We start from the raw sequence: 12005 nt of genomic DNA, 5'->3' as shown, positions 1-12005 counted from the left end.
CTTTCTTCATTTACACGCTAGTTTTCATGGTTATTAATTAGTATTGAACTAAATCACATATCTTTAAAATCATAAATTAAATTTAATTGTTACTCGTATTTTCGAGGTAAACAATTTGGCGTCCACCGTGGGGCTAAAGATAATAGTGATTATTTCAGTACTAATTCTGATAACACTCGTTATTTTCACACTTGTTCTTGTTAAGAATTTTTGTTTTTAGGATAAAACATGTCAAACTCGCAAAACGCACCCATACACAGTGATGAGGGTCTTGGATTTCATGGGGAAAACAACAATGTAGGGGTCGGTGTACCACCAATTAACCCTGTAGAAGTACCAAATGGGAAATCAGTCGATGTTAGTTCGCACATTGCTTTGGATGCAAATTTTGAACAGACCCCGGAGGAAGTGTACGCAGGGAAGCCCGATCTGATGGCCAAGGAACACAAGGTCTGGGAGATGGGGAAGTCAGCCTCCAAGTAATATTTGAGATGCTGCAAGCTCAACAGGTTGCTATCGCCCAGCTTCAGAGTTAGCACAGAACACCAAGTATAGTCGAACCAGAAAACACTCGACGTACTGAGCCGATACCGCAAAGATCAAATGGTAATGGCTTGGGGTTTGATCCCCCAATTATGAGGATGCTCGAGGAACTCACCAAGAGAATCGAGTCCGGGGAGAAGAAGATTGAGGATAATGAATAGAAAGTTGACTTATAACTCCCGTGTTGATCAAATACCAGGGGCACCCTCGGTCTTGAAAGGTTCAGATGCCAAAAAGTTCATACGAAAGCTATTCCCTCAGAGTGCGGCTCCGAAGCCCATTCCTAAAAGGTTTTGCATGTCCGATATACCTAAATACAACGTGACAACCGACCCTAATGAACATATTACCTCATACACTTGCGGGATTAAAGGAAACAACTTGAATGATGATGAGATCGAATCAGTATTGTTGAAAAAATTTGGGGAAACTTTGTCGAAAGGAGCCATGATTTTGTACCACAACTTGCCCCCGAACTCTATAGATTCATTTTCTATGTTAGCAGACGCCTTCGTGAAAGCACATGCCGGGGCCATAAAGGTGGCGACAAGGAAATCAGATGTTTTTAAGATAAGACAGAGGAATGACGAAATGCTAAGGGAGTTCGTGTCCCGGTTTCAAATGGAGCGAATGGAATTACCACCGGTCTCGGATGATTGGTCAGTATAGGCTTTTAGGCTGAATGAGCAGAGTTCGATCGTGTCACGATAATTAAAGCAGAATCCGATCGAGTACCCAGCCGTGATGTGGTCAGACGTACATAATCGTTACCAATTTAAGATCAGGGTCGAGGACGACCATTTGGGAGCCCCCTCGAGTTCGGTTCATCCGAATAGATTGGCAGCGAAGCCCTTGAGAGATACGGACAGGGAATCGAGATCAAACAAGGAACGGTATCAGCCATATGTCGATCGAAGAAACAATGGTTCGGGGCGTAACGCTCCTCGAAATGATCGAGGTAAAAACTCTCGAGGACTCATGAGTAAGAATGGTTTTGACAGACATACCGACCCCAAAGCACCTCGATTGTCGGAGTATAATTTTAGTGTAGATGCAGGGATCGTGTCAACTATTGGAAGAATCAACGAGACCAGGTGGAACAGGCCTATACAAACCGATCCTTCTCAAAGGAATCCAAACTTAATGTGTAAGTATCATGGCACACATGGCCATAAAACCGAAGATTGCAGGCTGCTGAGGGAGGAGGTAGCTCGATTGTTCAACGAGGGCCATCTTCGAGAATTTCTTAGTGATCGAGCTAAGAACCACTTCAGGGAAAGAGATGAAAACAGAAAAAATGAGCAGGAAGAACCACAACACATAATTCATATGATCGTTGGCGGTGTCGATGTTCCACAAAAGCCTATATTCAAACGCACCAAGGTGTCGATCACCAGAGAAAAATAGACTCGAAGTTATGTGCCCGAGGGCATCCTAGCATTCAATGACGAGGAAGCGAAAGGCATATCTTAGCCGCACAATGACGCCTTGGTAATTTTTATTTTATTAAATGAAATTCAAGTTAAACTTATTTTAGTGGATCCAGGTAGCTCAGCAAACATAATCACATCGAGGGTCGTAGAGCAGCTCGGCCTTCAGGATCAAATTGTACGAGCATCCCGAGTCCTAAATGGCTTCAGCATGGCAAGAGGAACAACCAAGGGGGAGATAATCCTACCAGTGAACGTGGCCGGGACCATACAAGATACAAAATTCCATGTCATCGAAGGCGACATGAGGTATAATGCACTTCTCGGGAGACCATGGATACACAACATGAGGGCAGTACCTTCAACCCTTCATCAGATGATGAAATTCCCAAAAGTGGATGGTGTGAAAACTGTTTACGGGGAACAACACGCTGCATTAGAGATGTTTGCAGTCGAAGAGGTGATACCAGTACTAGCGCCTTCGACCTCAAAAAAGTCAAGCACCAAAGATAAGCAGACGACTAAATAGCAATCATCGCCCCCAGCCTCGACCGAATCGGAGCAGCAGGTAACCGCAGACGAAGAAGAGGATCTCCTTACTCCTCGTACTTTCGTCGTTCCCGAAGAGTCCAATACACCAAATCAATGGCCGAGGAACTCGAGCAGGTCATATTGATCGAATACATGCCTGAGAGAAAGGTATATCTGGGTACGGGGTTAACCCCCGAACACAGGAATAAACTCATTCAATTTTTTATCGATAATATGGATTGTTTTGCTTGGTCCCATTTAGACAAGATGGGGATCCCACTGAAATAACAACACACCGGCTAAGCCTCGATCCCAGGTTCAAACCAGTAAAGCAAAAAAGGAGGCCCCAGTCCGAGGTGAAGCATGCATTCATAAAGGATGAGGTAACCGAACTTCTTAAAATAGGGTCTATTCGGGAGGTAAAATACCCCGAATGGTTAGCCAATGTAGTTTTAGTTCCTAAAAAGGGAAACAAACTTAGAATGTACGTAGATTATAAGGATTTAAACAAAGCATGCCCTAAAGACTCTTTTCCATTGCCTAACATCGATTGCGTGATTGATGCCACGGCCGGCCACGAGATACTAACCTTTCTCGACGCCTACTCGGGGTATAATCAAATTTAGATGAACCCGGAAGACCACAAAAAAACCTCATTTATCACTATGTTTGGAACATACTGTTACAATGCAATGGCCTTCGGGCAAAAAAATGCTGGAGCAACATACCAACGCTAAGTTAACAGAATGTTCGAGGAACAGATAGGTAAATCAATGGAAGTTTACATTGACGATATGTTGGTTAAGTTTCTGCGTGCAGAGGACCATTTAAATCACTTGCGGGAAACATTCAAAATCCTGAGGAAGTACAACATGAAGCTCAACCCAGCGAAATGTGCCTTCGGGGTCAGTTCGGGCAAGTTCCTCGAACTTGTGGTATCAAATCGAGGGATCGAAATCAACCCCAACAAAATCAAGGCCATCGAGGATATCACTTTCGTAGATAGTGTGAAAGCTGTACAAACGTTAACAGGACGAATTGCCGCCTTGGGTCGATTTATTTCGAGGTCATCGGATCGAAGCCATAGATTCTTTTAATTGCTCAAAAACAAAAAGGATTTCGCGTGGACCCCGGAATGACAACAAGCATTGGAAGATTTAAAGCGATATTTATCGATTCCACCTTTGCTTCAGACTCCGAAGGTAGACGAAAAGCTTTACTTGTATTTGGCAGTGTCCGAGATAGCGGTAAGTGGGGTGCTGGTTCGAGAAGAGCAAGGTACGAAATTCCTTATTCATTATGTAAGTCGAACTTCCGGCTGGCATGGGCCGTCATACTTTGCAGGTACGATATCGAATATCTACCCCGAACGGCCATCAATTCTCAAATCTTAGCTGACTTCGTGGCCGATTTAACGCTGACCCTCCTACCCGAAGTGGAGAAAGAACTTCTGCTAAAATCGGGTACAACATCAGGGGTATGGACCGTTTTCACGGACGGAGCCTCGAATGTGAAAGGGTCCAGGCTTGGCATTGTTTTGAAGCCACGAACAGGTAGTAGTATTAGAGAATCTATCAAAACTTTTAGGTTGACTAATAACGAGGCCGAGTATAACGCCATGATTGCAGGTCTCGAGCTAGCTAAAAGCTTGGGAGTAGAAGTCATTGAAGAAAATGCGATTCTCTGTTGGTAGTGAACCAAGTAAACAAAAATTTTGAAGTTCGAGAGGATAGGATGCGAAGATACTTGGATAAACTACAGGTAACCCTGCATCGCTTCAAGTAATGGACCCTAGATCATGTGCCTCGAGAGCAAAACAGCGAGGCCGATGCACTTGCCAACTTGGGGTCATCAGTAGAAGAAGATGATATTGTTCCGGGGGATGTTGTCCAATTATCGAGGTCAGTGGTCGAACAGGGTCATGCCGAGATAAATTCTACGAGTTTGACTTGGGATTGGAGGAATAAGTACATCGATTATTTGAAAAATGGAAAGCTCCCATCGTGTAATAAAGAGTCAAGGGCTCTATGAACCAAGGCTGCTAGGTTCACATTGGATGAAGATGGGACATTGTCCAGGAGGACATTCGATTGACCAATGGCGAATGTTTAGGGCCTGGGGATACCGATTATGTTCGAGAAATCCACGAAGGCACTTGTGGGAATCACTTCGGCGCCGAGTCATTGATTCTCAAAATTATTATAGCAGGGTATTACTGGGATAGCATGGACAAAGACACTAAGGAGTTTGTTAAAAAGTATGGTAAAAGTCAAAGGTTCGCTCCAATGATTCACCAGCCCGGAGAGAAACTACACTCAGTCCTATCCCCGTGGCCTTTCATGACTGACTACTTTCCTAAATGGGTGGAAGCACAGGCCTTCGAGAAGGTCAGAGAAAAAGAAGTTATTGAATCGTCTGGGACCACATCATATGTCGATTTGGGATACCTGCGGAGATCGTATGTGACAATGGAAAGCAATTCTTCGGGAGCAAGGTAACGGAGTTCCCCGAAGCATACAAAATAAAGAGGATAGTATCAACACCGTACCACCCAACCGAGAACGGACATGCCGAGTCAACAAACATAACTATCATTCAAAACCTAAAAATAAAGGTTGGACGATGCACAAGGAAAATGGAGAGAAGTTGTACCCGAGGTCCTATAGGCATATCAAACGACATTGCAGTCCAGCACGGGGGCTACTCCGTTCTCATTAGTATATGGCTCCGAGGCCTTAATCCCTGTCGAGGTCGGAGAACCCAGCGCCAGGTTTTGACTTGCATCGGAGGAGTCAAATCACGAGGCTACGAATACTAGGCTCAAGCTATTATATGAAAAACGAGAAGCTGCACTTGTTCGGATGGCGGCGCAAAAACAAAGAATAGAAAGATATTATAATAGAAGGACTAACCTTCGACACTTCGGAATTGGGGATTTAGTTCTACGGAAGGTCACCCTCAATAATCGTGACCTGAATAAAGGGAAACTGGGCCCGAACAGGGAAGGACCGCACCGAGTCATCGGAGTTGTCGGTAAAGGATCTTACAAACTTGGCACGATGGGAGGCAAACAACTGCCGAACATTTGGAATGTATCACTACCCAAACGATACTACTGCCAAAGTATGACTTTATCCTTTTGTCCATTCAAATTTAAAGCTAACCCATTATAGGTGTTCAATCGAATACTTTGAGGGCACCTTTTTACACGAAGACCTGAGGTTTTAAAGCACGCGTTGCACTCTTTTCCCTTAGATCGGATTTTGTCCCAAATGGGTTTTACCGGCGAGGTTTTTAACGAGGCAACAACTATGTGCTACCTAAGAAGAACTGAATAGTATCAAAGGCTTCTTTTCAATCAACCTCGAATACTGGGGGGCATCACCTTCGGAGATGATATTTTCGAGGAAATGCTTCACGCCAAAGAGGACCTCGATAGGAAAACTTTGTAATGGGTCAAACGGTGAGATGAACTGTGTCCATGTAGAATACTCGAGCCCCGACGGCAAAACATGTACGCATGTATCAATTATTCAAAGAAACATTCTTTCTATATCAAAACACTTTGTGTCCCAAAGAAATTTGCTACTATACAAACATCATACTTGTAATCTTGCGAGAAACGGCTCAAGGGCCAAAGCATGAATACACCTCGAATACTCGGGGACTATCATCGTCAGTCAACACATTTGAGTCATCCAAACTCGAATTCATAAGACCTCAAAGAGGCATCCCATCGACATAAAGGCCAAGGCCATCATACTCGGGGACTAACCTTTCGAACAAGTTCGAAAGATTATCGGGAAATAAGTCCAAGAGGATGCCTGAAGGCTACGACCATATTAAAGGCTACGGCCATATTAAAAGTTACGTCCATATTAAAGACTACGGTCATATAAAAGGTTACGGACGAAATAATGCGGCTCGGAGACGTCCGACTTCCGCCATAAGTTAAAGGCCTTCAAATACATTGAAAATTTGGTTAAATTAGGCAACTCTCGGCAAATGCAAATAAAAAAGGGCTTCGATAAAATCAGCCCTCGAACAATTTAAAGGCTTTGAAAACATTAGACTTTAAAAATCCTCAAGAGGTATTAAATAATCGTAACACAAACGGATTGCAAATGGGGTTCCGATTGATCGAACCCTCGAAAAACCCAACGGGTACAAAAACACATGCTAAGGCATAAAGTAATTTTCACTAAGTCTTTTAGCCGAAAAGAGGGAAAAATTATAGCCGTCTTAGAGGCCCAATTGGCCCAATTTAAAGAGCCTAAGGGCCGACATAAAAGAGCCTAAGGGCTAATATAAAATAGCATAAGGGTCGAAGCATGTAGAGTTCGAGACCTTGCTCTCATTCGACTCAAATTCAAGAGTCCCGTCATCCCGAGCTCACATCAAATCAACTTAAGCATAGCTCGAGGATTAACAAAAGAGCCTGAGAGGTATATATTATAAGTCTAGAGATCACCCATTGATCACTAAAAACCTAAGGGTTTGTTCTATTCTAAGTCCGAGCCAGTGCTCATTTGATCATTGAAGTCGTAACATCAAAATTTTTCACAAAATGAAGACAAAGCAGAATTCAATACAAATCGGAGATGAAGCAAAGGGAATTATTTATATTTTTAAAGGGTATTTACAATGCCCATAAAGGGTCTTATACAAAAAACAAGAACAAAAAGAACCTAATCTACTTCGGGAGCTACACCCTCGGGAACCACATCCTTAGGAGCCGTATCCTCGGAAGCTGCACCCTCGGGAGCCACATCTTTGATAGCTGCATCTTCGGGATCCTCCTCCTCGGGGACTCCATCTTCATCTCCCCCGCTCTCCGAACCACTAACAACATCTTCATCATCGGAGGAGATGAGAAACCTGGCATCGGTTTCCAGCGCCTTTGCTTGGGCTATCTCTTTAGTAAGGTCGAGCCCTTGGGCATGGATTTCTTTGAGGGTCTCTCTCCGGGATTGGCACTTGGCCAAATAGTTACTCCATTTTTCCCGGTTAGAGTCCTCCCTTAGCTCTGCTTGAACAACCTCATCATCCCTTAAGTACACGACGATAGTTTTATCAGCCGCGGCCTTCGCCCTCTCCACTTCGGCTCTGGCTTCAGCAACTTCGGCCCTGGTTTCGGCAAGTTTGGACTCGAGTTCCCTGATCTTCTTGCCTTGGGCCAGATTTTTTACTTTAATACCTCGGAGCTGAGTCTCAACCGAGGCCAGTTGGGCTAGAGCTGCCTCTTTATCAACAGCAAGCCGATCCATGTTCTCCATCCATCGATTGCAGTCAGCTATAACCTGATCGACCTCTCCCCGGAGCTGCCCGATCACCTCTAACTTTTGCTGCAGCATAGACATTGAAGTGTTAGCCTCCACAGTATGGACAAGAAGACCATACTCTTTCAAAATCACGGTCACCTGCTTGTCTAGCTAGGCCTCGTTTTTGCGAGCTTTGGCCAAATCAGCCCGGAGGTCCTTGAGCTCTTTCTCCTTTTGGCTACAAAGGAGCCTCAGGGCCTTCTCCTCATCCAAAGACTTGATGAGCTCCATCTCAAATTGGTTCAGCTTGGCCCTGAACTTGATGATGGTCTACACAAATACAAAGAGAAATCAGTCAAGAGAAGGGAGAAGAAAAAATTACAACAAATAAAAGTTAGTCTTTACCTGAGAGAAGAGACGATGAGCCTCTTCGAAGAGGGTGAATGCGTCATTAAGGTCGGAGGCATCATCGACCCTAGTGAAACAATCCTGAAAAGGATCTTCTTCGAGGACCTTGCTCGGGTCGGGCGTTCGCACAGCTCGAGCGTTCTTTTTCGCCTCCTCAGATTAAGATGGTTGAGAAGGGGAGTGACCTATTGTCACGTCCCCGAGCTCCTCACTCGGGGCGCTCTGATTAGCTTCGGGTTTCTCGAAACTTGTCCCCTCCTGTGTACTTGTTAAAGGCGGGGGAATGATCTCGACCTCAGGGGACTCAAGGGCTTTGCCCGAGTCTTTCATCGGAGTTCCCTCACCACGGGGCAAGGTCTCTAGTTCGGCGGGCTTGGCGGCCTTGACCAGTTTCGTAGTTCGGGGCACCAGCGCCGACTCTTCGCCCTCGTTTTCTTCATCGTCCAGAAATTGGAGGACCGAATCTACATCTAAATGAATAAGTTTCCTCCTTGGCTTCCGAGTAGGGGTCCTCTCATCTTGGGAATCTTTGGGCTCCGAAGCCCTTTTTCTTTTGTTGTCTTTCCCCGATTTTGGAACCGGGGACTCGTTCTCTTCCCTGGGCGGGGCTGGCCTCATTTCAAAGACATCTTCAATACCTGCGTAGATAAGCGTAAGTATGGAAAACATCTCCTGTAAAAGGAAAGCATCAGAAAACCAGGGAGAAGAACTAACCGTGGTGCTTGGCCTCCCATTTTCCCCTCGATAAGTCATGCCATTTGCGCTCATCATACGAGGAGGTTGCAGCTAATCTTCGAACCCAGTCCTCGAGGTCGGGGATCACATGGGGAATCCAAGCAACAACGGCAAAAAAGGTAAAGGCATTACGAAACTCGAAAGCGGAATCTGAGAGGGTACTTGGAAAAGCACTTCACTTACGTTTGAAGTTCTATTTCTCCGGGAATGGCATTTTTTCCCTAGGGATAACGTCTGAGGTCCTCACTCTGACGAACTGTCTCATCCAGCCTCGGTCTTTATCCTCGTCATTACTAGCAAAGAAAGATTTTTTTGATAGACATTGAAGCTTGATCAGCCCTCGAAATAGCTGAGGCCGATACAGCCAAATGAGATGGTTGAGAGTAGACACTAATCCCTCGGCCTTGCTGGAAAAGAAGCGCGTCATAATCACGATGCACCAAAAGGAGGGATGGACCTGGCTGAGAGTAACCTCGTACCTTTTGCAAAAGTCAATCACTACTAGATCAAGGGGACACAGTGTGAAGGAATAAGTGTAAACACTTAAGAACCCCTCCACGTGAGTGGTGATGCTCTCCTCGGGGTCGGGGAACTGTACCACGACCTCGTCTCCCCAGCCACAGTCCTTCTTCATGGCTTTGAGATGCTTCTTTGATATCGAACTAATGTATCGAGATACATGTTCGCATCGCCCTGGGATCTTCGGGGGATTTTCAATGCTGAAATCTTTCTTTATCACACAAGGGGCGGTAATGATCTCGTGAAGGACCGGCGCCACAAGTTTGGCCGGCCGGGAAGAGAAAGAAGAAGCCTTCTGTTTTCGAGGAACTGTTTTAGAGGTTTTTGCAATGATTTTACGTTAAAAGATGCGGAAGGTGGCAAAGCTTGGCATTTTCCGGCATTAAAGGGCGGCGGAAGAAGGTGGTGAAAGAAAGAGATGAAGAGAAGAAGGGATCAGAGAGAATGCAATGAAGAAGTAAAGTTCTTAATTCAAAAAGGGAGTCCCGTAGTTATAGATAAGCGGCAGCGGTTCGGCGGCACTAGTGGCCGACCATTACTGGCATGCATTTAATGTTTTGGGGAAGCAAACCGATGGGACGCTTCGGTCACATCGAGCGCCTACGTCACGGGAATGGCATCATCATTGGATACTCCGAAAAGACGAGGTTCAAATCGTTTCTTATCATTTTACTCTAAGAAACGCGGGGACTATCTCTATACGGTGAAATTAGGTGCCCCGATTTTGTGGGCTCGAAAGTTCATATCGAGTACCAGAAAGCTCGCGTCGAGGAATGGACTCATTATGGACCGAGTTCGAGCCTGAGGACGGAGTACGAGGCTCGAAGAAATAAGTTTTCGCGGAACCTCGGAGCCTAATATAACCAGCCTCGAGATAGTGCCGTTAAGGATTTGTAATAGCATTAGCAAGATTCCTGCCGGAATAGATTTGTACGAATCCGTACTAGGCGATTAGACAACTATCCCAATAAGATTCTTTACTGTAAATAGAAATGTACCTTATGTAGGGTTCCCCTATTATATAAAGGAGACCCCAATCATTTGTAAACGATTATCAATCATTTGGCAAAGAATATACTCTCTTACTTTCTCGCTCATTGTTCATCGGAATTGTCTTTTAACTTTATTATTCTTGCTTTACTGTTCTTGATTCACCTCGAGGTCACCTTGGCTCGAGGTCGGGACTGGCTTACATACTGGTTTTGATTCTAATTACTTCCCTAATTTACACACTAGTTTTCTTGGTTAATAATTACTATTGTACTAAATCACATATCTTTAAAACCATAAATTAAATTTAATTGTTACTTGTATTTTCGAGGTAAACAGAAAACTTTCTAAAAATTGTATAACATAACTTCTTTTTTAATTTTGTATGTGTTGGCCATGAGGAAGGAAAAAAGTCTTATTAGTTTGGTTTGCTAATGAAACAAATTTGAACAAACAACAAAATAAAAAATGTATTAGAATTGAGCGAATAAGGTTATGACAAAGCAAATTTTGAGTGAGTTATGACCCATTTTATTCATTCGTTCATATTTTTTTTAGCCACGCGCAAATTTAGCCTATTTCATTCATTTGACACTCCTAAATCTTTGTAAAGCATGATATTGCTGAACTCTGCATATGTCAAATATGCAAAAAAAAAAAAATCAAGTTTTGGACAGAGGATGGGAGTTATATAGGTTAGGTTAATGATTATTGTAATAGTTTAATTATGATGATCCTTCTAATATTCTAATTATATAAAGAACACATCTGGTCGATTTGTATAGGGTCAAATTTGACCATCAGCGTCTCTACGCCAGTGGTACGCCCAGTGAGTGTACGCCGACTAACGTAGCGGGTACGACTCGAACGTGGGGACAAAAGCGACATCGTTTAGGACTAAGTGTCTTCACTAGGGAGACGTTACCTATTTTTGTAACTTTTTGATTATTTCGAGGAAGGTCTCTTATTATATAAGGGAGACCTTCACATTGTAAAGAGGAGGATTCTGGAATAATACAACTCTCTCATTTTCTGACTTTCTCTCTCTATCTCTGCCTCAAACGAACATATTCTCTTGAGTTCATATTATCACTTTGCAATACTNTAGTCGGAAAGCTTAAATATGAAAATCTGTGAAAAATGATAAAATTTTGCTAATAAATGAATTAATTTGACTTCGGTCAATGTTTTGGGTAAACAGACCCGGACCCGTAAATTGACGATCCCGGATGGTCCGTAAGAAAATAAGAGACTTGGGCGTAATAGACCCGGAATCGAATTCCGAGGTCCTAAGGCCGAGAAATGAATTTTTAAAGAAAATTGTTTCTGAAATTGTTTAAAGTATTTTGAAATGAAATTTGATTAGAACATGATGGTATCGGGCCCGTATATTGGTTTCGGCGCCCTGTACAGGTCGTATATATGATTTAAGATTTTTCTGTAGAATTTGGTGAAAAATTGGATGTCATTTGACGTGATTCGGACCTAAATTGCAAAAGTTGATGTTTTATGAAGTTTGAGTAAAAATTCTTTGATTCTGAGGTTTTAATTCGTTGTTATTTGAGGTTTATTTTGGTCGTATTTTTGT

The sequence above is a fragment of the Nicotiana attenuata genome, chromosome 12 (assembly GCF_001879085.1).
Source record: "Nicotiana attenuata strain UT chromosome 12, NIATTr2, whole genome shotgun sequence".
Lineage (NCBI taxonomy): Eukaryota > Viridiplantae > Streptophyta > Magnoliopsida > Solanales > Solanaceae > Nicotiana > Nicotiana attenuata.
This window is presented reverse-complemented; position numbering follows the sequence as displayed.